The 23,516-nt window shown below is 33.7% G+C and overlaps 1 pseudogene; it reads right to left on the reverse strand.

The window, feature by feature from the left end:
• Positions 1 to 1,677: 1,677 nt before the first annotated feature.
• LOC132360526 (HIG1 domain family member 1A, mitochondrial-like) lies at positions 1,678 to 23,054 on the reverse strand (annotated as a pseudogene).
• Positions 23,055 to 23,516: the final 462 nt, after the last annotated feature.

Consider the following 23,516-nt stretch of genomic DNA (forward strand, 5'->3'; position numbering starts at 1 on the left):
TCCCACCCTCCCTATCTCATCCCTCTAAGTCGTCACAAAGCACTGAGCTGATCTCCCTGTGCTATGCAGCAGCAAAGTGGCTTCCCACTAGCCATCCATTTTACATTTGGTAGTGTATATATGTCAGTGCTACTCTCTCACTTCATCCCAGCTTCCCCTCCCCTGCCCCGTGTCCTCAAGTCCATTCTCTACATCTGTGTCTTTATTCCTGCCCTGCCGCTAGGTTCATCAGTGCTGCTTTTTTAGATTCTATATATATGCGTTAGCACACGGTATTTGTTTTTCTCTTTCTGACTTACTTCACTCCGTATGACATACTCTAGGTCCATCCACCTCACTACATATAACTCAATTTTGTTCCTTTTTATGGGTGAGTAATATTGCATTGTATATATGTGCCACATCTTCTTTATCCATTCATCTGTTGATGGACATTTAGGTTGCTTCCATGTCCTGGCTATTGTAAATAGTGCTGCAATGAACACTGTGGTACATGTATCTTTTTGAATGATGGTTTTCTCTGGGTACATGCCCAGTAGTGGCAGTGCTGGGTCATATGGTAGTTCTATTTTTAGTTTTTTAAGGAACCTCCATACTGTTCTCTATAGTGGCTGTATCAATTTACATTCCCACCAACCGTGCAGGAGGGTTCCTTTTTCTCCACACCCTCTCCAGCATTTATTGTTTCTAGATTTTTTTTTGATGTGTTCACTTACTTTAATAACACTACATTTACCATGTTATCATCATGGAATGTAAATTCAGGTTGGACAAGAGAATTTCACAAGTACAACAAAGCATTCTGTAGTATACCAAAGTTTGTATAATGTCTGACCAAACCAGCTTGCTCATAAATCACTTCCATTATAGGCAATTTATTTAGTTTAACATTTATGATTCTTACAGAGAAAATAAACATACTGCACACATTTAAAAAGTGTTTTTCATTTACCCTTGCATTAGCACTTAAAATTCATATTTCTATTTCAAAATGACACAAAAATTATTCTAATATAACAGCAGCAAAATATAATTCTGCAATTACAAAAGAGCTAAATGGGGATCTACAGTTAAGTTATTCTCATGTTTACAACTATGATTCTGAAATAAATACTACTTCAAAGCAGCTCTCTTACCAGCTTTTTAGGTTTGGTTTAAAAACACACATATAGTTGCCAGGAGGTTTATAATGTTGTATTCCGCGCACTGTTCTGAAAGGGTTCCTCAAGAGCCAACCAGCCCTTAAAACAGTACTCGGTCCACAAGGCAGTCAGAAAGAGTTAAATTAACTGGGGTAAATAGGATTCCTATATTACATCAAAAGCATATGATATTCTGCAGAAACTGGGAGCATTATCAGGATTGGCATGTTGTCCTCTTTACAACTAATTTCATCAGAAGAGTTTAAGAAGGTGGACATTGTACCACTATCAAGTGCATGTAAAAATGACATGTTTTTGTGCTAATCTGACTCCCCTGGATGACCTAGCTAGTGAACTAGTCACCAGTAACCTGGTCACCAGGCAAATCAAGCCTGCAAGAAAGGAAGCCAGTATTCAAATTACCATGTTATTGTTCGACCCAAAGAATTTATTTTCAACATAAACATATAACCTCAATATGAGATGTCTAACTAAAGCAAGCACCACCAATGAGACCAAGACAACATCTCCTCTTTTAAGGTCTAGGTTTTGCCCAGAATTCTCGATACATGGAATAGCCCATACCAAGAGTCATTGTCCCCACAACAAAGCCTTGGGCTGCCATGCACATGTGGATCAGGTGAACAGACATTTTAGTATTTCCCCTGCTCTTCAATTTATATAATCAATATGCAACGATTGTTGCAAAACCTGCCATTCCAGTGGGGACAAATGGTGCCTCTCTAGCTTTTCGGATAAGTTTAGATCCCTGATCTTCATCATATGAAGAAAGAGAAACATCTGTGTCGCTTGATATAGTGATTGAAGAATCTTCAGACAACTACAAGACATTGCAGGTTCCAACCGGCTTCTGCTGTTTCTAGATTTTTTGATGATGGCCATTCTGACTGGTGTGAGGTGATACCTCATTATGGTTTTGATTTGCAGTTCTCTAATGATTAGTGATGTTGAGCATCTTTTCATGTATTTGTTGGCCATCTGTATGTCTTCTTGGAGAAATGTCTATTTAGATCTTCTACCCATTTTTGGATTGGGTTGTTTGTTTCTGATAAAGAGCTGCATGGGCTGCTTTACAAAGGAGGCAAGAACATACAATGGAGAAAAGACAGCCTCTTCAATAAGTGGTGCTGGGAAAACTGGACAGCTACATGTAAAAGAATGAAATTAGGACACTCCCTAACACCATACACAAAAATAAACTCAAAATGGATTAAAGACCTAAATGTAAGGCCAGACACTATAAAACTCTTAGAGGAAAACATAGGCAGAACACTTTATGACATAAATCACAGCAAGATCCTTTCTGACCCACCTCCTAGAGTAATGGAAATAAAAATAAAAATAAACAAATGGGACGTAATGAAACTTCAAAGCTTTTACACAGCAAAGGAAACCATAATCAAGATGAAAAGACAACCCTCAAAATGGGAGAAAATATTTGCAAATGAAGCAACTGACAAAGGATTAATCTCTGTATAGCTTTTAACACTAAGTGATACATATTAATTTTCAATGGAATGTTACAATGTTTATTGTTTATCTTCCTGGCTGGAACATAAATTCCATGAGAGCAGTGACCTAATGGTTTTCCTCACTTCATTAACCAGAAGTGGACTTGGCACACAGGAAATTCTCAATAATTAACTGTTGAATGAATGAAGAGATAAGGGAAGAATGAACTGGTCATTTTATCAATGTCCTTTTGTATGAGGATTTAGAATCAGGCCAAGGAGGGTTATTTAAAGTATTTATGTTACATAATATCTTATTTATGTCTTTTCTGGCTCCTCTTTAGAGCTTAGTACATGAAAACCTTGGCTTCTGGCATTGGCTAGAAGAATTTTCACAAACACACCCATGCAATCAGGACGAATATTCAGAAAAGAACATTACTATCATCCCCAGGGACCCCTTTCTGGTCTCCTCCAGTCATTATCTCCCCAAAAGTTAAACATTATCTTGATTTCTAACAGCATAAATTGTTTTAGACCTGTTTATGTACTTTATATAGGTGGAATAATATAATACATATTTTTTTGTGATTGACTTCTTTTAGTGAAATATCTTTGTGAGAACCCTATATATTGTTGTGTGTAGTTGTATTTTGTTGATTCTTTTAGAGTATAAAAAGAGCTTTTAAATTCAACACTCTATCATTAACATACTGAAATATCAGTTCATTTTTAATGATCATATATTCATGTAATAAAATTTATACAAGGAAATCTAGAATCTTTCCAATTTTTCACTCTTTTAAAATAATGTTCTTTATGATTAACATGCCTATAGCAAAATCTTAATTTACATCTTTAGTTGGTTAGGAAGAAGTTCTAAAAGAAAATTTTCAGAGACCAATAAAAACCATTTTCCCTTTTTTGATTAACATTGGCAATTTATTCACAAGAAAGTATTAGCAACTCTTTTTATTATCAACTGTATATGACAGTATTTGCCTCCCTAAACTATCACCAAAAGTAGATATTACTGTCCTTTTAAAATTTTCGTCAACCTGACAAAAAAGTATGTCATTAACTCATTTTCTCAAGTGGAGTATCTTTTTCTTATTGATTGAGTAAAAGTTAATTCTTGGTCTATTCAGGTTTCCTATGACTGATTCTATTGTGATCATTTGTATTTTCCTAGAAAATTGTCTGTTTCACGGAGTTATTTTAATGGGTATGTAGTGGTACATTGCCATTTTAATTTGCATTCTCCAAATGACTAATTCATTTACATTTTAAAATGGATTAGCAATATTTTAAGATTCTGCTCTGAATCTGACATTAATTCTTGAGATTGGTTTAGACCTTGCATATATAATTAGAAAGGTTTTAAGTGCTTGCATATATATATGAAATACATTCTGTAATCAAACTATATCTTTTTAATTTTCATGCAGAAATTAGAAAATTAATTGTGGATTACAGAGCCATCTGGTTGCAAAATGTGTCCCTTTCATTGCCCTTTTGATTTAGCTCATCCAAAGGACCATATAAGCATTTGTGGCCACAGCTTTCAAAACAGTGACCTCCACTGAAAAGTAAGACCTTATAACAGAAAAGTAGGAAAAGGAATGAGTTGTCAGTAAATGTCACTAAAGGAGGCTAACTGGTGAGATAAATAAAAAATAAGGAAGGCTTTAGGGTGTGGATCTGGGAAATGAAAGGGTATGTAATTTCATAGTTAAATTATGAGAATATTTTCCTAAGGCCAAGAAAAGAAAAAGTATGTTACAAATAGTATTGTTGCTATTAAAATTCGTCTTTAAAAGTCCAGATTTATTTACAGAATAACACTGAACATAAAGGCAAGATTCTATTCAGTAAAATAAGGGATAAGATATTAAAAATCTTTTTATTGCATTTTCCATTAAAAAAGGAGATAAAATGAGTTTTCAACAAGATATAATAAAAATGAGACTTCTTAAATACTTGAGTGTATTACTTAAAGATCTTATGAAGAATTTTCTTGGATTATGATTTAATAATTATGCCAGAGATAATTTAAATGTGATACAAGCTGTAAGTAGAGGATGAAGTAAATTTTAGAAGAGATTTTCAAGCACAAATTTTGATTTTTCAGGTGAAAAATGATCTTGAAATTATTTTTGTTTACAATAAGTGCTACTGGCAAAGTTGCTTTTCATAAGAGTTTTATGGGCAAATAAATATCTATGAATCAATAAATTAATTAATAAGAACCACTGATCCCTTAATTCATTCAGTGAACATTTAATTATTTGTATTCAATTTGTAATCAGAAGATATGGATCTAAATCTTAGCATCATTTTTATTAACTACATGCCAGTTTTTTTCTGTAAATTTGTAAGGTATGGAGAAAAACACTTACTCTAGGGTATTTTGAAGATCTACATATGGATAATATATGTAAATTTCCTAGCGTAGGGCCCAGCAAATAGTTGATACTCAACACTCTAAGTTGTCCTTCCCAGTTTTAACTGTAAAATTATGATATTAATTTATATCTCCCAGAGTTTTCATGGGGAATAAAAGTGAGGTACCTACTGTAATGCATAAGCACCTGTCAAAATTCCTGGCACACAGTAAAAGCTCAATCATTCTTCCATTCTCTCCTGATTTCCTATCATTTCATTTTCATGTCAATAATAAGCATCTACTTATGTGCACTGGATCTTGAGCAATGAGGGTAAACAAGTCAAATGTGATCCCTGCCCTCACAGAATTTATAATCTGGTGTTGAGGGAAAGACAAATTAGTCATTTAATTACAATCAGATGGTAAGAAGAAAGCCTTCATTACCAAATCAGCTTTTAACTCTGCCAATGCAGTGTTAGGCACTGGGAATACAAAGGTTATATGTGCTTGCTTTAGTTTACTTTGAGAAATTAATTAGGAAAGCCTGTCTACAGCATGATCACAGGTGTCTCAATGAGGTCGTGACCACCCCTCAGTCCCATCTGTCATTTGGGTTCTATTGTTTCTGTGTAGTTTTTATCTTTCTTGGCTCAGAAAGTGATTAATGTCTGTCAATGAGTATTTTGTTGTTGTAACATTCACATTCCTAAAATGTGAGTGGTAAATTGTTGTTTACTACAGTTGAAGTAGAGGGTAGCATCAGCATTCTTGGCAACAGAATGTGGCTCAGTGAAGGGGAGATGCTAATAAACTCTTCACCTGGTTGCTGTCATAGAAAATCTCTTGCAGGTTCATGCAGGTGTAAAGCAGCTATTTACTTGAAGTGATTTTTAGATCACTGTGTTCAAGCTTACCTGCCTGTGCAAAGCTCCCCTATGGCTTACCTTGGACTCCCTCTTCCCCTCCTACATTATCTACTTCCCATTAGTAAATTCATTTCTTCAGGTTCAATTCAATATAACAAATATTTATTAAGTGCTATTGTGTGCATATCCTCCAGAATCTAACATTTCAAATGTTCCTTGTGTGGGAGCAAAGTTCTTAGCCCACCATGAGGTAGGGAAACCTATAGAAGATGCTAAAAGAGAGACCATCAGCAGAGGTCCAGCAGTGCCAGTACACTCAACCAAGGAAGGTGTGTTAAGCTGACAAGAAAGGCCTGGCAGGGATGGACATGACTGAGTGTTGAGCAGTATAATGCTTCTTTTGAGCTTATTCTACTTCATATCCTCAAAATAATAAGTATTAACATCTCATACATGAAACATCATGAAAGAACCTCTTGAGAACTGTATAAGACATAAACCAAGGAAATGCCTAAGCTCCCAGTGATTTAACACTTGGCCATGTTGTTATCACTCACTTTCCTTATGGAGCACCATTGCTCCCCTTGCCTCATTCCCTACTCTAACATGTAGCCTAAATGAGTGATTTAGGACCTTTCCTCCCTTGCCATGGCACCTAACACTGGACATGCCAGTCACAAAGTCCTAACACCCTGGCCACACAGATTGGTTCAGAGGGTGAGCACATGGCTTAAGCCAATGCAACCAGAGTCCCTTGCCATGCTTGTTTAAGCTGAGGTAGGTGATAATAAGCCCTTTTTTCTCAGGTGGTGAAGCTGGAAAGACATGAGCCTAGAACTGTCAGCAGCCAAGGTTCTTGACTTGTGGAGAAAGTCAGTCTGGAAGATGGATGCTAACATGATGAGAGAAACAAAAGCAAGAAACTGCGTGATTCCTGCTCATCCTGTGGTTCCCTATATCAAACATTACCCCTATTTCTAATATGGTAATAAACTTGGCATGTCCAAGGAACTGAAACCAAGTGCATGAGGAGACAGTGAAGCAGATTAGTAGATCTCAACAGTAATGAAATTTTGTGTATGTTAATATATCTCCATACTGGGTAAATATTAAAATCATCTGGAAGGTTTATAAAAACATCAGTATGGATTTTCACTTATAGTAATGCTGATTTGGCAATTCAAATCAACCTTCCCTCTTCTATTCAATATTCCTCTGGAGATTCTAGTAGTGCAATAACCTGAGAAAAGAAATAAAAGTCATTGAGACTAGAAAAGAAGTAAAACTCTCCTTGTTTGCAAATGACATGATCATCTATGTGGAAAATCCAACCTCTTCTATAAAACAGCTATAAAACTAATATGTGATTTTAGCAAGTTGCATTATACAATAACAGTTTTCAAAAATATCAATCATACTTCTATACGCTAGCAAAAAAATTGAAAAACTTTTAAAATGCCATTTATAACAATATCAAAATATGAAATATAGAAATAATATAACAATTGTAAAAAATACTTGTACACTGCAAACTACAAAACATGCTATGAGAAGTTAGAGAAGACCTAAATAAATGGAGCAATAAATCATATTTATGCCAGAAGACTCAATATTGCTAAGATGATAATTTTCCCAAAAATTACCAGTAAGTTTGACAAAATCTCACCAGGTTTTTTGGTAGAAAGTGAGAAGACAATCCTAAAACTTATGTGGAAATTGCAAGTAACTAGAGTAACCAAATTTTTTTTTTCTGAAAAATAAGAAAGTTGGAGGACTCACATTGTCTGATTTCAAGACTTACTACAATATAAAACAACAGTAGACTGAAAACTATAAGACATTGATGAAATTGAAGAAGACACAAATAAATGGAAAAGTATTCCATGCTAATGGACAGGAAGAATTAATATAGTTAAAATGTTCATACTACCCAAAGCAATTCAGTACAATCCCTATCAAAATTCCAGTGGCATTTTTTTTACCAGAAATAGGGGGGGAAAGTTCTAAAATTTGTATGAACCACAAAAACCAAATAACCAAAATAACCAAAGCAATCTTGAGAAAGAAGAACAAATCTGGAGACATCACACTTTCTGATTTCAAACTATATTCAAAGCTATAGTAATCAAAACAGTTTGGCATTGGCATAAAAACAGACACATAGATCAAATCAATGAATAGAAGGACCCCAAATAAACCCATGTATATGTATATATGTTCAATTAATTTATGACAAAGAGGCCAAGAATATAAAATGGGGAGAGGATAGTCTCTTCTATAATAGTGTTGGGAAAACTGGACAGCCACATGCAAAAGAATGAAACTGGATGACTATCTTTCACCATACATAAAAATCAACACAAAATAAATTAAAGACTTAAATTAAGACCTGAAACTATAAAACCAGAAGAAAATATAGGAAGTAAGCTCTTTAATATTGGTCTTTGTAATGATGTTTTGGATTTGACACCAAAAGCAAAGGCAGCAAAAGCAAAAATAAACAAGTGGAACTATGTCAAACCAAAAAGTCTCTGCAGAGCAAAGGAAACCATCAGCAAAATGAAAGGTCAAACTACAGAGTGGGAGAAAATATTTGTAAATCATATATTTGATAAGGGGTTAACATCCAAAATATATAAATAAGTCATATAGTTCAATAGAAAAAAATCAATTTAAAAATGAGCAGAGGAACTGAATAGACATTTTCAAAAGAAGACATACGAATGACCAACAGGTACGTGAAAAAGTGCTCAACATCACTAACTACCAGGGAAATGCAAATCAAAACCACAATAAGATAACATCCCATACCTGTTAGAATGCTATCATCAAAAAGACAAGGGATAAGAAGTGTTGGCAGTGATATGGATAAAAGGGAGCCCTTGTGAATTGTTGAGGGTGGTGCAGACACTATGGAACCAGTATGGAGTTTCCTCAAAAAATTAAATATAGAATTGTCATATGATCCAGCAATTCCACTTCTGGGTATTTATCCAAAGGAAATGAAAACATTAACTCAAAAAGATATATGCACCACCATGTTCATTGCAGCATTATTCATAATAACCAAGATATATAAACAACGTGTGTGTCAAGAGATGAATGGATAAAGAAGATGTGGAAGGTATATACAATGGATATTATTCAGTCATGAGAAAGGACGAAATGCTGTCATTTGTGACAACACTGATGGACCTTGAGGGCATTAGGCTAAGTGAAATAAGCCAGACAGAGAAAGACAAATACTGCATGGTATTACTTATATGTGGAATCTAAATTTTTAAAAGTCAAAGTTATAGAAACAGAGAGTAGAAAAGTGGTTGCCAGGAGCTGGTGGGGGGGTGGGAAGTGGGGTAAATACGGAAAGGCAGGTAGAAAGGTACAAATTTTCAGCTATAAAATGAATAGGATCTGAGGATCTAATGTATAACATGATAAATATAATAAATAACACTGCGTTGTGTAATTGGAATTTGCTAAGAGTGTACAACATAAATTTCTCACACACAAAAAGATAAGTATATGAGGTAATGGATGTGTTAATTAACTAGATGAGGGGAATTCTTTCACAAAACATACATATTTTAAATCATCATGATATATCACAATTTTGCAAAATCAGAAGCACACAACATAATCACAGTAGTAAGTCCTTACATATCAATAATCACTCTAAATATAAGTGGATTGAATTCACCAATCAAAAGGCACAGAGTGGCTGGATGAATAAAAAAATAAGACCAACTATATGCTGCCTCCAAGAGACTCATTTCAGCTCTAAAGATACATATAGGCTTAAAGTGAAGAGATTAAAGAGGATATCTTTAAAAGTGCAAACAAAAAGAAGGTGAGTATAGCCAAAATTATATCAGACAAAATAGACTTCAAGCCAAAAATGGTAATAAGAAACAAAGAAGGTCATTATACAATAATAAAAGTGTCAAAACATCATGAAATACAAGAATTATAAATATATATGCACCCAACATCAGAGTACTAAAATATATTAAGAAAATACTAACAGATCTAAAGGGAGAAAGAGACAACAATACAATAATAGGACAATACAATAGTAGGACACTTCAAAACCCCACTGTCAGCAATGAATAGACCATCCAAACAGAAAATGAACAAAGAAACATTGAAATTGAACCATACTCCAGAACAAATGGACTTAACAGACATATATAGAACATTCCACCCAACAGCAGTAGAATATATTGATACATTCTCCTTGAGTGCACACAGAACATTGTCAAGATAGAACATGTGATAGAACACAAAACAAATCTTTGCAAATTTAAGAAGACTGAAATCATACCAACTATATTTTCTGACCACAATGGTATGAAACTAGAAGTTATCAACAAGAGGAAAGCTGGAAAACCCACAAATATGTGGAAACTAAACAATACCCTTCTGAACAACCAATGGGTAAAAGAAGAAATCAATAGAGAAATAAAAAAATTATCTCAAAACAAATGAAAACGGAAATAAAACATATCAAAATTATGAGATGCAGCAAAAGCAATTCTGAAAGGAAAGTTTATAGCAATAAATACATATAATATTAAGAATTAGAAAGATCTCAAATAAACAACCTAACTTTACACTTCAAGGAACAAGAAAAAGAAGAACAAATTAAGCCCAACATTAGCAGAAAAAAAGGAAGCCATAAAGATCAGAATGGAAATAAATGAAATAGAGACCAGTAAAACAATAGAAAGGATTAATAAAACCAAGAGCTTGTTTTTCAAAAAGATAAACAAAATCGACAAACCTTTAGCTAGACTGAGAAAAAAAGAGGGAGAAAACACATATAAAATTAGAAATGAAAAAGAAAACATGAAAACTGATACTATAGAAATTCATAGGCTCAAAGAGACTATTATGAACAATTATATGCCAACAAATTAGATAAAATTCTAAAAGCACATAACCTGCCAAGACTGAATCAGGAAGAAATAGAAAATTTGAACAGAATGATAATTAGTAAAGAGATTAAATCAGTAATCAACCTCCCAACACAGAAAACTCCAGGACCAGATGGCTTCACTGATTAATTCTGCCAAACATTCAAAGAAGAATTAACACCAATCCTTCTCAAACTCTTCCAAGAAATTGAGGAAGAGGGAATACTTCCAAACTCACTCTATGAGGCCAGCATTATGCTGATACCAAAGACAGATAAGGACACCACAAGAAATGAAAACTACAGACCAATATCCCTGATTAATATAGATTGCAAAAATTCCCAAAATATTAGCAAACCCAATTCAAGAACACATAAAAAGGATTATAAATCACGACAAAGTGAGATTTATCCCTGGTATACAAGGATGGTTTAACACACATTAATCAATAAATGTAATATACCACGTTGGTAAAATGAAAGATAAAAATCACATGATTATCTCCATAGATGCAGAAAAAGCACTTGACAAAATACAACATTCTTTCATGATAAAAACCCTCGGCAGACTGAGTATAGAAGGAACATACCTCAATATAATAAGGCCTCAAAATAATAAGGCCATAATAATAAACCTACACCTAATATTTATACTTAATGGAGAAAAATGGGAAGCTTTTCCTCTAAGATCAAGAACAAAACAAGGATGCCCACTCCTATTCAATATTTTACTGGAAGTCTTAGCTAGAGCAATTTAACAAAAGAAAGAAATAAAATGTATCAAAATCAGGAAGAAAGAAGTAAAACTGTTGTTATTTGCAGATGATATGATTCTGTACATAGAAAATCCCAAAGACTCAACCAAAAACTGTTGGCACTAATCAAAAATTTCAGTCAAGTTGCAGGATACAAAATCAACATACAGAAATCAGTTGCATTTCTATACACTAAGAATGAAACATCTGAAGAAGAAATAAAGAAAATTATCCTTAGAAAAAGAAAGCAAAAAAAAATCCCATTTAAAATTGCATCAAGAAGAATAGAAACACAACACTGTAAGTCAACTATACTTTAATAAAATTTTTTTAAAAAGAATAGAATATTTAGAAGTAAATTTAATCAAGGAGGTAAAAGACTAATACTCTGAAAACTATTAAACACTGATGAAGGAAATTGAAGATGATATCCTGTGTTCATGGATTGGAAGTATTAGCACTGTTAAAATGTCCATACTACTCAAAGCATCTACAGGTTTAATGCAACCCCTATCAAAATACCCATGATATTTGTCACGGAACTAGAACAAATAATCCTAAAATTTATATGGAACCACAAAAGACCCTGAAATGTCAAAGAAATCTTGAGAAAAGAGAACAAAGCTGGAGGTATCATGCTCCCTTACTTCCGACTATACTACAAAGCTACAGTAATCAAAACAGAATGGTATTGCACAAAAACAGACACATAGATCAATGGAACATAATAGAGAGCCCAAAAATAAACCCACACACTTATGGTCAATTAATCTATGACAAAGGAGGCAAGAGCATACAGTGGAGAAAAGACAATCTCTTCAATAAGTGATGCTGGGAAAACTGAACAGCTACCTGTAAAAGAATGAGATTAGAACATCATATCCAAAAATAAACTCAAAATGGATTAAAGATCTAAATGTAATAAAGCCTGAAACCATGAAACTCCTAGAAGAGAACAGGGGCAGAACACTCTTTGAAAAAAATTGCAGCAATTATTTATTTGTAGATCTGTCTCCTAAAAAAAGCAACAAAAGCAAAAGTAAACAAATGGGACCTAAATAAGCTTAAAAGCTTTTGCACAGCAAAAGAAACTCCTGACCAAATGAAAAGACAACCTACTGAATGAGAGAAAATATTTGCAAGTGATATGACCAATGAGTTAATAACCAAAATATATAAACAGCTCTACACCTCAATATCAAAAAAACAAACAATCCAATTTAAAAATGGGCATAAAACCTGAATAGACAAGTTTTCCAAAGAAGATATACAAGTGGTCAACAGGCACATGAAAAGATGACCAACACTGCTAAATCATTGGAAAAATGCAAATCAAAACCACTATGAGATATCACCTCACACCTGTCAGAATGACTATCAGCAAAAAGTATACAAATAATAACTGTTGGCAAGGTTGTGGAGAAAAGGAAATTTCCTCACAAAACTAAAAATAGAACTATCTTGTCATTTGTAACAACATGGATGGACCATGAGAATATTATGCTAAGTGAGATAAATCAGAGAATGACAAGTACTGTATGATATCACTTATATGTGGAATTTCAACAAGCCAAAACTGTAAAAACAGAGAATAAAATTGTGGTTATTAGGGGATGGGGGTTAGGGGGACAGGACAGATGTTAAGGGTACAAACTTACAACAAGTAGTAAATAAACCCCAGAGATCTAATACGCAGTATAGTGAATATTGTATTATAATCATCAAACTTGCTAAGAGGTTAGAATTTAATTATTCCAACTACTAAAGACGAAGAATAATTATATAACATGATAGAGGTGCTAATTATTGCAACAATGGCAATCAGGTTACAATATATAAATATATCTAATCAACATATATATATATATTAAATTACACAATTTAAATTTATATATACAATATATTTAGATTTTAGATTTTTTAAATGAATAAATGAATATCTTACAACTCTGTTTGCCAATCATACCTCAATAAAGCTAGAGGGAGAAAAGGAATTGATCCACTGTCAACCAATCAATCAATAAAACTACAGTAATCAAAGGAGTGTGTGGTATTGGCAAAAAGATAGACACATAGATAAGTGTAACAGAATAAAGAGTCCAGAAATAGACCTACACAAATGTAGTCAACTGATTTTTGATAAAAAATGCAAAGGCAATTTAAAGGAGAAAGTACCGATTCAACAAATAATGCCGAAAAAATTGGACGTCCATAGGCAAAAAAAGTAATAATATTTGTAATACATATCTAAGACCTTACACAAAAATTCTCAAAAATGGATCATAGATCTAAATATAAAACATAAAACTATAAAATTTCTAGAAGAAAAGCAATTAGAAAATCTATATGCTTTTGGTTTGGAGATGAGTTTTTAGATATGAACCAAAAGCATGATCTATTAAAAAAATTTGATAATCGACTTTAAAAAAATGAAAAATTTTGCTCTGCAGAAGACACCCTGGGGAAAAAATATTTTAACATATTCAATAAAGAACTTGTAACTCAACATTAAAAGTATAAACAACTCAGTAAAAAGTGAGCAATAGAATCTGAACAGATCTATTCAGAAATAGATCACCAAAGAAGATATACAGGTGGTAAATAAGCACGTGAAAAGACAGGCTTGCCTGCAATAACATTACCATGATGTTCTAATGGTGATTTCCATTTTTTCATTCTTTCTATATTTATTAATTGCAATGTTTTAAATAAGATTTATCCTTTCTCCTTTCCCCCTATTTTTATTCATATCACATGGACTCAGAAATATTTATTTTATTCTTTAATTTATAATTGAATGCTATCATTAATTTTAAAAATTGAGTTAAAATTCACATAATATAAATTTACCAGTTTAAGTATTTTAAAGTGTAAAGTCTTAACTATACATTAAGTAGGCAGCCATGTGGTAATATTTGAGATTAGAAAAACTTTGTTGCTAGAGTTAACTCCAGGTGCCATGGTCCTAAAAATCCTACCACTGAAGACATAGTCTTTTCAATTGATTTTTTATAATGTAGAATGCAACTAATCCACTTCAGTGTCTTTTAGTACATTCACAATGTTATGCAACCATCATCATTATCTAACACTAGAACATTTCATCACCCCAGAAAGAAATCCTATACCCATTAAGTAATCACTTCCTATTTCTTCTCCCCTCACCTAACATCCTGGTAATGACTAGGCTACTTTCTGTCACCATGGATTTACTTATGCTAGACATTTCATATAAATGGAATCATAAAATACGTAGCCTTTGTGTCTAGCTTCTTTAACTTGGCATAGTGATTTTAAGGTTCATTTATATTATAGCATATAACAGTACTGCATTACTTTTTATGGCTGAATAATATTCCATTGTGTGGCTAAATCACATTTTGTTTATCTATTCATCAGTTGATGGACATTTGGGTTGTTTCTACTTCCTCAGGATACTTTTGCCCTATATATCAGGGGTCCCCAACCCCTGGGCCGTGGACTGGTACTGGTCCTTGTCCTGTTAGGAACTGGGCTGCACAGCAGGAGGCGAGCAAGCAAAGCTTCATCTGCCACTCCCCCTTGCTCGCATTACAGCCTGAACCATTGCTCACATTACCGCCTGAACCATCCCCTCCCACTGTCTGTGGAAAACTTGTCTTCCACAAAACCAGCCCCTGGTGCCAAAAAGGTTGGGGACTGCTGCTATATAGAATTCTTAATCAGCAGGTTTTCTTCTTTCATCATGTTGATTAAATCATCCCACTGCCTTCTGGCTTTTGTGGTTTCTGATGAGAAATCAGCTCTTAATCTTATTGAAAAATTTCTTGTATGTTTCTCAGCATAAATCTCTGAATTTATTCTATTTAAGGTTTGATCTTCTTGGATATGTAGATTCATATCTTTCATCAAATATGGGAGATAAACTTCAAAAAACCCTTGAGCATTATCTACTCTAGTTGAACATATGTATACCCAATGACCCAGAAATTCCACTCCTAATTATATGCCCCAAAAGAATATGTGCACATGTGTACTAAAAGACTTGTTAAAAATGTGTTATTAGGCCTTCCCTGGTGGCGCAGTGGTTGAGAATCTGCCTGCCAATGCAGGGGACACGGGTTCGAGCCCTGGTCTGGGAAGATCCCACATGCCGCGGAGCAACTGGGCCTGTGTGCCACAATTACTGAGCCTGCGCGTCTGGAGCCTGTGCTCCGCAACAAGAGAGGCCGCGATAGTGAGAGGCCCGTGCACCGCGATGAAGAGTGGCCCCCACTTGCCGCAACTAGAGAAAGCCCTCGCACAGAAACGAAGACCCAACACAGCCATAAATTTTAAAAAAATAATAATAATAAATTAATTAATTTTTTAAAATGTGTTATTAATAAAAGTCAAAAACTTTAAACAATTTTTTATTGTCCACTCAGAGTTTACACAAATGTTTATTGCAGTCTTATTCATAATAACCAAAAATAGGAGGAAAATATAAATGTTCTTCTACTGGTAAATGGATAAGCAAATTGTAGTTTATTCATTCAGTGAAATTCTATTCAACAATAAATAGTAGTGAACAATATGCAACAATATGGATGAATCTCAAAAACATGCTGACTGAAAGGAACCAGACACCAAAAACAAAACAAACAAAACACCAAAAAACATAATGTACAATTCCATTTATGAAATTCTAGTAAGTATAAACTAATACACTGGCAGAAATTAGATTAGTGGCTGCCCAGGGCTGGGGTTGGGAAAGGAGAACTGACTAAAAGGGGATACTAGGGAACTATTTGACATAATGGAAATGTTCTATACCTTGACTGTGATTATAGTTACATGGGTGTATAAGTTTTCAAAATTTACAGAAATGTATGCTGAAAATGGATACATTTTTGTATGTAAATTTTACTTTAATAAAGTTGATTTTCTAAATAGATCATTCTGGCTACCACGAGGAAATTGGATTTTGGCCAGACAATGGTGGAAGCAGGTACACTAATTAAGAGGTTATTGCAGAGATAATAGTAGCTTGGATGAGTGTGGTAATCACAATGATAATAGTTAATGTGTATATGACATTTATTATGTGCCAGGCACTGTTCTCTGTACTTTGTGTGCCTTGGTTTATTTCATCCTCCCACTAATCATATGAAGTAGGTACTGTCATGATGTTAAAGTACAAAAAGCTTAAGTGACTTGTGTAGTAAGTAGAAAAGCTGGTAGTCTGGCTTTAATTCATACACTTAACCATTATGCTCTACTGGATAGATTCAGAACAAATTTTGAAGGTACAGTTGCCAGAAGTTACTGATATGTAAGATGTGCTATGCAAGCTAAAGAGAAGAATCAAAGATGATGATGCCATAATGGGATGAAGAAAACTGGGAAAGTATCATGATTGAAGGGTGTAAAATGAAGAGGCCTCCATTAAGCAAGTGAAAGCAAAATCGGACTCTTGTGTGTATTAAGCAAAAAAGAGCTTTGTTTCCAGGTGAAGCCTCTGAAGAAAACAAACCACTATCATTTGGGGTTTCCAAGAGCAAGTAGTTCAGGAAATGGTGGAATATCACAAGTGGGAGCATTTAGGGATTGACTGACCTATATATAGCCCAGAGTATGGTCATTGAAGTTAGGCTGTTGCTGCTTGGCTGGCTTTTAAAGGTGTAAGTCCTAGTAGGAAGCTGTCACTGATCCACTGGGATGGGTATAACATCTGATCTGCTGTTACTGTTTACTGTGACCAAAGATCATCCATTTCTTTCTAAGAGAATAAGAATGTGTTATTGTCAAGAAATAAAAAATACTTAAACTCTGTTTAGGGCATGTCAGGTTTAAGATACTTAATAGCCATTCCAATAAAGATGTCAAGAAGATAATTAGGTCATATCAGTCTGGAATTTCCAGTACACACACACATCAAGTCTGTGAGTCATCAGCCAACAAGACTGGATGAGATCACCTTAAGGAGAGAAAGGAGCTAAATAGAGGCCTAGATGGGGAGAAGTCTCCAAATTTTGTAGATCAGGCACAGTAGGAGGAAATAACAAACGTGTTTGAGAAGGATTCACCAGGAGGTCTGAAAAAAATTTCTGAATATTCAACAAGGTATTTATAGAAAATATTCAAGTACTTAAAAAGATATAATTGGAATAACTTTACCTGAAAGATTCTGAGCATTCCATTGCAAATAAGTTATAAATAAAGAAAACATGTTTATGAAAATGAAATATAATGATTATCATTGAGTGCCCACTCCATGTCTGGCATTACATAGACACAGAAAGAGTGAGGTAAGTGAGAAGGTTTCTCTCAAAATGAAGGCTTGAATTTATCCTTGCATTCATTCTACCAAAAAAAATATTTAGCAAATGCCTTTGAAGTACCTGACACATGCTTGATTAACAGAAATATAACTGTGAACAAGGCAAGCATACTCATGAAACCTAATGGAAAAGACAGCATCAGATACACCATTTTAGTGTATAGAGTGCTTTGGGTGCTTAAATCATGGAGAACTAACCTAATCTAAGGGTCGTGGAAAGTCTCTCTAAGAAAGTAAAATTTTAGCTAAAACTTAAGAGGTGAGTAGAGATTCACCAAAAGGGTAGAAAATCATGTCCAAGGCAAAAGAGAACAACATGTGCAAATAGTTGGGGAGGAGATTCTCAGGCAGACTAGTCTCATCAGAGTGGGAGATGTGGCTGAAGAATTAAGTATGTGGATTTTAATGGGGTGGGGGCCTTACAAGTCTCACTAAGGATTTTGGACTTTATCATAAAGTAAATGGGAATAACATAATCAGAGCTTGTTTTCAAAATCTCACTGTTTTGAGTGATATAATCTATATAATTAAAAGTGTCTGCGGGATCACAGAAGAGGAAAAGATCAACTGATCAGGTAGGCTCCCAAGAGAAGAAACATTTGAATTGAGTTGTGAAGCATGGGAGAGATTCTACCAGGCAGCAAAAGAGAAAAGGCATTCCAGGAAGGGGAAGCAACAAGGGCAGAGACTCCAGTATACAAAAGGAGCTGGGCATGCTGGGGAACAGGAAGCAACCATGAAGGACTACAGCAGAAAGTGGAGAGAACACAGCAGAAAATAAGGCCAAGGGGCTCGTCCCTAACATCTATGTACTAATGGTACAGTATGGAACAAATACCATATATTTAAATATTTAAAAGTTATAAATCATGCTAACAAACTATTATATAAAATTTGTTCTCCTCTCTACATACCTTCATATTCAAAAATATGGTGAATAAGAGGTTGTTTAGTGTAGGTGAATATGGTAAATTTACATTCATTCAGGCCTTTATTTACACTTAACAGTCCACGTATTATTACATCTTTACAGGAAGTTTGCCAAGTCACCCAGTTCTAAATCAAAGTTCATTAACATTATGACTAAGAAAGTTACATAAATCTTGCCAGATAACAGTAATTAACAGGCAAGCGCTGGGTTCTAGGCCTAGTTGCTTTTTTTTTTTTTTTAAATGATTCCAGTAGTCACAGCATATCTGACAAGAGTAATCAGATATGGATATAAAACTGAAAAGTTTGTCAAACTCTTTACTAAATGTAAAAATTGTAAACTGCTTTTGAGTGAGGTTAGTCCCACTGGAATCTTATAGGATCTTACATGGCATAAAAACAAATTCTTTACTATGTAAACACAATTATTTAATGTTTTGTGATTCCAAAGTCTAACAATATCACAGTTTCCTTCATCATTTCTGTTGATTCTTCCTCAAAATTCAATATTGCATAATGTCTGTATAGAAAAACATTACAGCACTAATTTAAAATTTAAGAATATTTAAAAATCAGAATTGTACTAAAGTTTGCCTTTGCTACAATATTAATAAAACTTAGTATGCATTTTAGAAGTATAAGCAAGATTTCAAGGGAAAAGATTAATTTCCTGACAAAGAATTGATTAAAATCATTCTCATCATACCTAGCGTAATGTATTGTACATAGTGGGAATTCACAAACGTCTATTAAATGCACGGCTGTTGAGTGAATTCTTATTCATTGATTAGTGAATATGTAACTCCTAAAATAATAATGCTTTCATACTGGGGTCTTTAGAGATCATTGGTTCTAACACTTTCACTGTCAAGATGCAGATGCAGAAGCCCAAAGAAGTTTAGTAAGCTGCTCAATTTCATCCTTCTAGGTTTTTCAGAATGTTTAAGTCACAAGTTTCAGTTTCTAAAACTACTAGAACAATAAAATAGGTGTGTGTTAGGCCACTGTTAGCCAAGTAGTACAAATTTTGGGACATAATAGGAAAGAGAGCATATGTAGCAGAAATCTATTTGTTTGTTCACCCATGATTTTATACATGTTGCTCCCTTAGAAGCTACCAGCCATCTCATAACCACTGATTGATCAATCTTGAGTCCTGAAACGTATTACCCCAATCCTTGGCCATAGTTGCTTGGCTTGGTTGTTGGGATCTTGCCCAAGCTAGGTCAAGCAAGTTTTTTCTCTGAGACTGTTTTAACTTCTCTGATGGAATAAGACAAAAGAGAGCTGTTGGTTACTACATTAACCATCACATGAAGGAAATCTATTTGAATTAAGGGAAAAAAAGTGGTCTCAGACCAGTAGTGCACCCAGATATCTGAAAGACACAAATATAAATCCTTTTTAGAGGAACTCTTTTTAAACTAAGACTTCAAAGATCTTCTGCAAATAAAGGGAAAATGAGCAAATGAAAGTCAAACATCTCTAAACATAAAGAAAACAAGGCATCATGAGTCAGAGCCAATGGAAAAAATAGTATAATCAGACTCACAGAAAATATTACTATTGGAATGAGTGGACACAGAATACAGACCTAATAATGTTTAAAGTATTTTTAAGCTTAAACAAATAAAGGGTAGACTTAAAAGACATGAACAAAAGCAAGCAGATTTTCAAAAGAACCAAAGAGAATGCCTAAAAATATTTTTGTTTGTACAAAGTAAATTAGTAGCACATATAAACCCCAAACACTGGTCTCCTGGCTGTCTATAGAATACTTCTTAAAATATTCCCGTTGCCACTTTACTAAATTTCTTTCTCCAAAAGAAGTTTAATCATAATGCATTACAAAATATTTAATTTTCAAAATGCTTATTTTCCTATACTATAAACTGTCTTCCTAACCCATTATGCCAATAATATTTTAGTGTATATGTCTATGCGTGTATGTGTACATGTATCAAACTACTGAAATGAGTTAATTTCAGGGAAGTAGCAAATATTGATTCCTGATAGATAACTATGAAGAGGTGATTTAATACTGTATCCCTCCCTTGGTTTTCCTCTTCTTTCAAATTTTTAAACTATTCCTCACTTGTTGCCCATAAGTTTAACAAATGTAACATCAACAAAAAAATTCTTTCCTGGCTGTTGAGGAATGAATGGTTAAAATGCAAGCCAATTATGGTTTCTTAGAAACAGTTTACTGTTTATTAACAGGGTTTCTTGAGTATTTAAATGAAAAGACACTACTAAAATCAATTATTCATTAACTGGCATTTAAATTTTTAAGTGATACTGATTTTACTGAAATTTTAGAAATAAGTGTTTTCAAACATCCACTGATTTAGAAAACATATCACAAATCAAGTAAATTGATACTCTTAAATATCACTTTGTGTATCTTATATTTTGAATGGATCTTTTACACTTGCATAATTTTTTAATATCATGCATTGATGATTTGGAAAATACTGGTTCACTGAGTTGTACAAATCTTCTAAATCTTGACACATTTCATTACACAATATCAAAAACTCACATCAATTAATACCACTCACCTCCAACCTTATGAGAAAAGTCTTTAAGTTGTCAAGTTTGCAATAACAGATACAGGTTTTCCAAATTCTAATTTTTAAAAGCTCTAATTTTATCATTGTCAACAAATATTGTTGGTTGTCTTCTTCTACATGACATTTTTGAGAAAATATTTGCCAAATATCTATGTCTGAATAACCATAGTTTGCTTGCCAATAGTTCTTTCAAGTAAAAAATGTTGCTTATGAAAAATGTGACTAGTTCAGCTTGCAACTTTTGTCCAAGTGGTTTTCCTGGAGTACAAACATCATACTTTGCTCTGCAGCAGAAGTGCTATTTCATCACAAAGAATATAAAAAGGGTGTGTATTCAAGGTTAGAAATTTAATAACATTAATTTTTACTGCTTCATCAATTCCACTCTTAAGTGAAACAGGCATTATTTTATACTGCAAGTGCTTGGCAGTGAATAATTCAATGATTATAAATACAGTTTAGTGTCACTGCTTATATTTGTGCTAAGGTCCCAGCAGTGTTATCCTCTATGTCTTTTGTATCATCATCAAATGTCAACAAATTCAAAAAGTACAAATACTGTAACTTCTTAGTATTACCATCAAAATAGTTTTGACCCTTTAGGTCCTCTGAAAGAGTCCTGGAGACCTTTAAAGGTCTGCAAACCACACTTTGAAGACCATGGACTTAGATCAACTTGGATTTACCCTTGAGCTTGAGATGGGCGTGACCTTCATTCCAGTCACATGAAAGCCGAAAACATCTGAACAAAACTGAAATTCTATTAGCAAGGGGGAAAGTGTAAGTGAACATTCAGGCAACTTAAAACAATGTAGTAGTTAACAAATTTGGCTATTTGGAGATACTGTTAAATTCAAAAATCACAGTAATAAATTGCATAATAATCAGAGTCTCTAAATTGAAATATTGCTCAGTGATGTAGGAAGAACAACAGAAAATCAACCCAAATAATTATTAGTGTACAGGATGTTGAGTAGACTGGAAGCACCTTGAAGAAGGTAAGGATTATAACTTAATTAATATTATATTCCCCTGCCTAGCAGAGTGCCTGATACATTGCAAGTGTCCATTAAGTTTGTTGAATAAATGAGTGAATGAATGAGTGAACAGATTTATAAATTAAAAGAATGAAGAGAATATCACAAACACAGAGCACGAATATTGGTAGCAAATAAAATAACATTCCAAAAGTGATGGTATAAAAGAAGCAAAGAAAAAAGAAGGGCTAATAAAATTCTAAGGGAGTATCTACAAGGAGATTAAGCTACCAATTCACTGTATTCTTCAATTTAAAGTTTGTGTAACAGTTGGTTAAATCCAGCATAATCTCTACAGGAATTAACTATGACATCTAAGAATGGCTGGACTGTAGCATGAGTGGGTGTGTGAGGTTGTGATGGTTCATAAATCTCTGAATCAGTACACCATACCCGTAGGTGAACTCTTAACATTTCCTTCTTTATATCTCATGTTACAAAGGATGGCATTTGCTTTTAATTCATTTTATGTAACTCTTTGAAAGGTAGTATATATAAAAAATAATTTGCTATTACCTCAACACTTCCGTGAGGCGTCAAGAAAAATATCTTTCAGGAGGAAGAGGCAACAGGAAAATAATAAAGAAATAAGTTTTAATAAAGATCATGAAAAGAAACTTGGTTAGAGATTAAGTTTTTGGTATTTTATGACAATATGATTTTTTACCTCTGTTGACCATTTCAATTTCAGATACAACTTAAGAATTGTTTATTGAAAGGTTTTCTGTCCCCAAAATATCAAAAAATGAATAATTGAATTCTGAAAGACTTGTACTTAAGTTTTCATGGCAAAACAGTCTTTTGAAAATTCCACTATTCAACCTAAAATTGAAACAAGATAAAAATTCTATTGATTTATAGCAATTAATTATAGCAATCCACGTTCTCTTCGATTTTGTACTGTCAAGTACTAGTCTGTAATAGAAATAAAAAGAAACTGCTTTCAAAATAATTTTCTAGGCTGATACTCACTGATGCACCCTTTTGAAAAGTAGTATATGTTGCATATACTTTAAAAACATGGATTCTGAAACTGGATTCATAGGCAGAGCCTATGTTTTACTCATTTCTGTACTCTAATTTAAAGAGCAGAACACTGAGCAGTATGGAGATTTCTCAAAAAATAAAAAAAATAGAACTAC

This window comes from Balaenoptera ricei, chromosome 1, assembly GCF_028023285.1.
Source record: "Balaenoptera ricei isolate mBalRic1 chromosome 1, mBalRic1.hap2, whole genome shotgun sequence".
NCBI classification, from domain to species: Eukaryota; Metazoa; Chordata; class Mammalia; order Artiodactyla; family Balaenopteridae; genus Balaenoptera; species Balaenoptera ricei.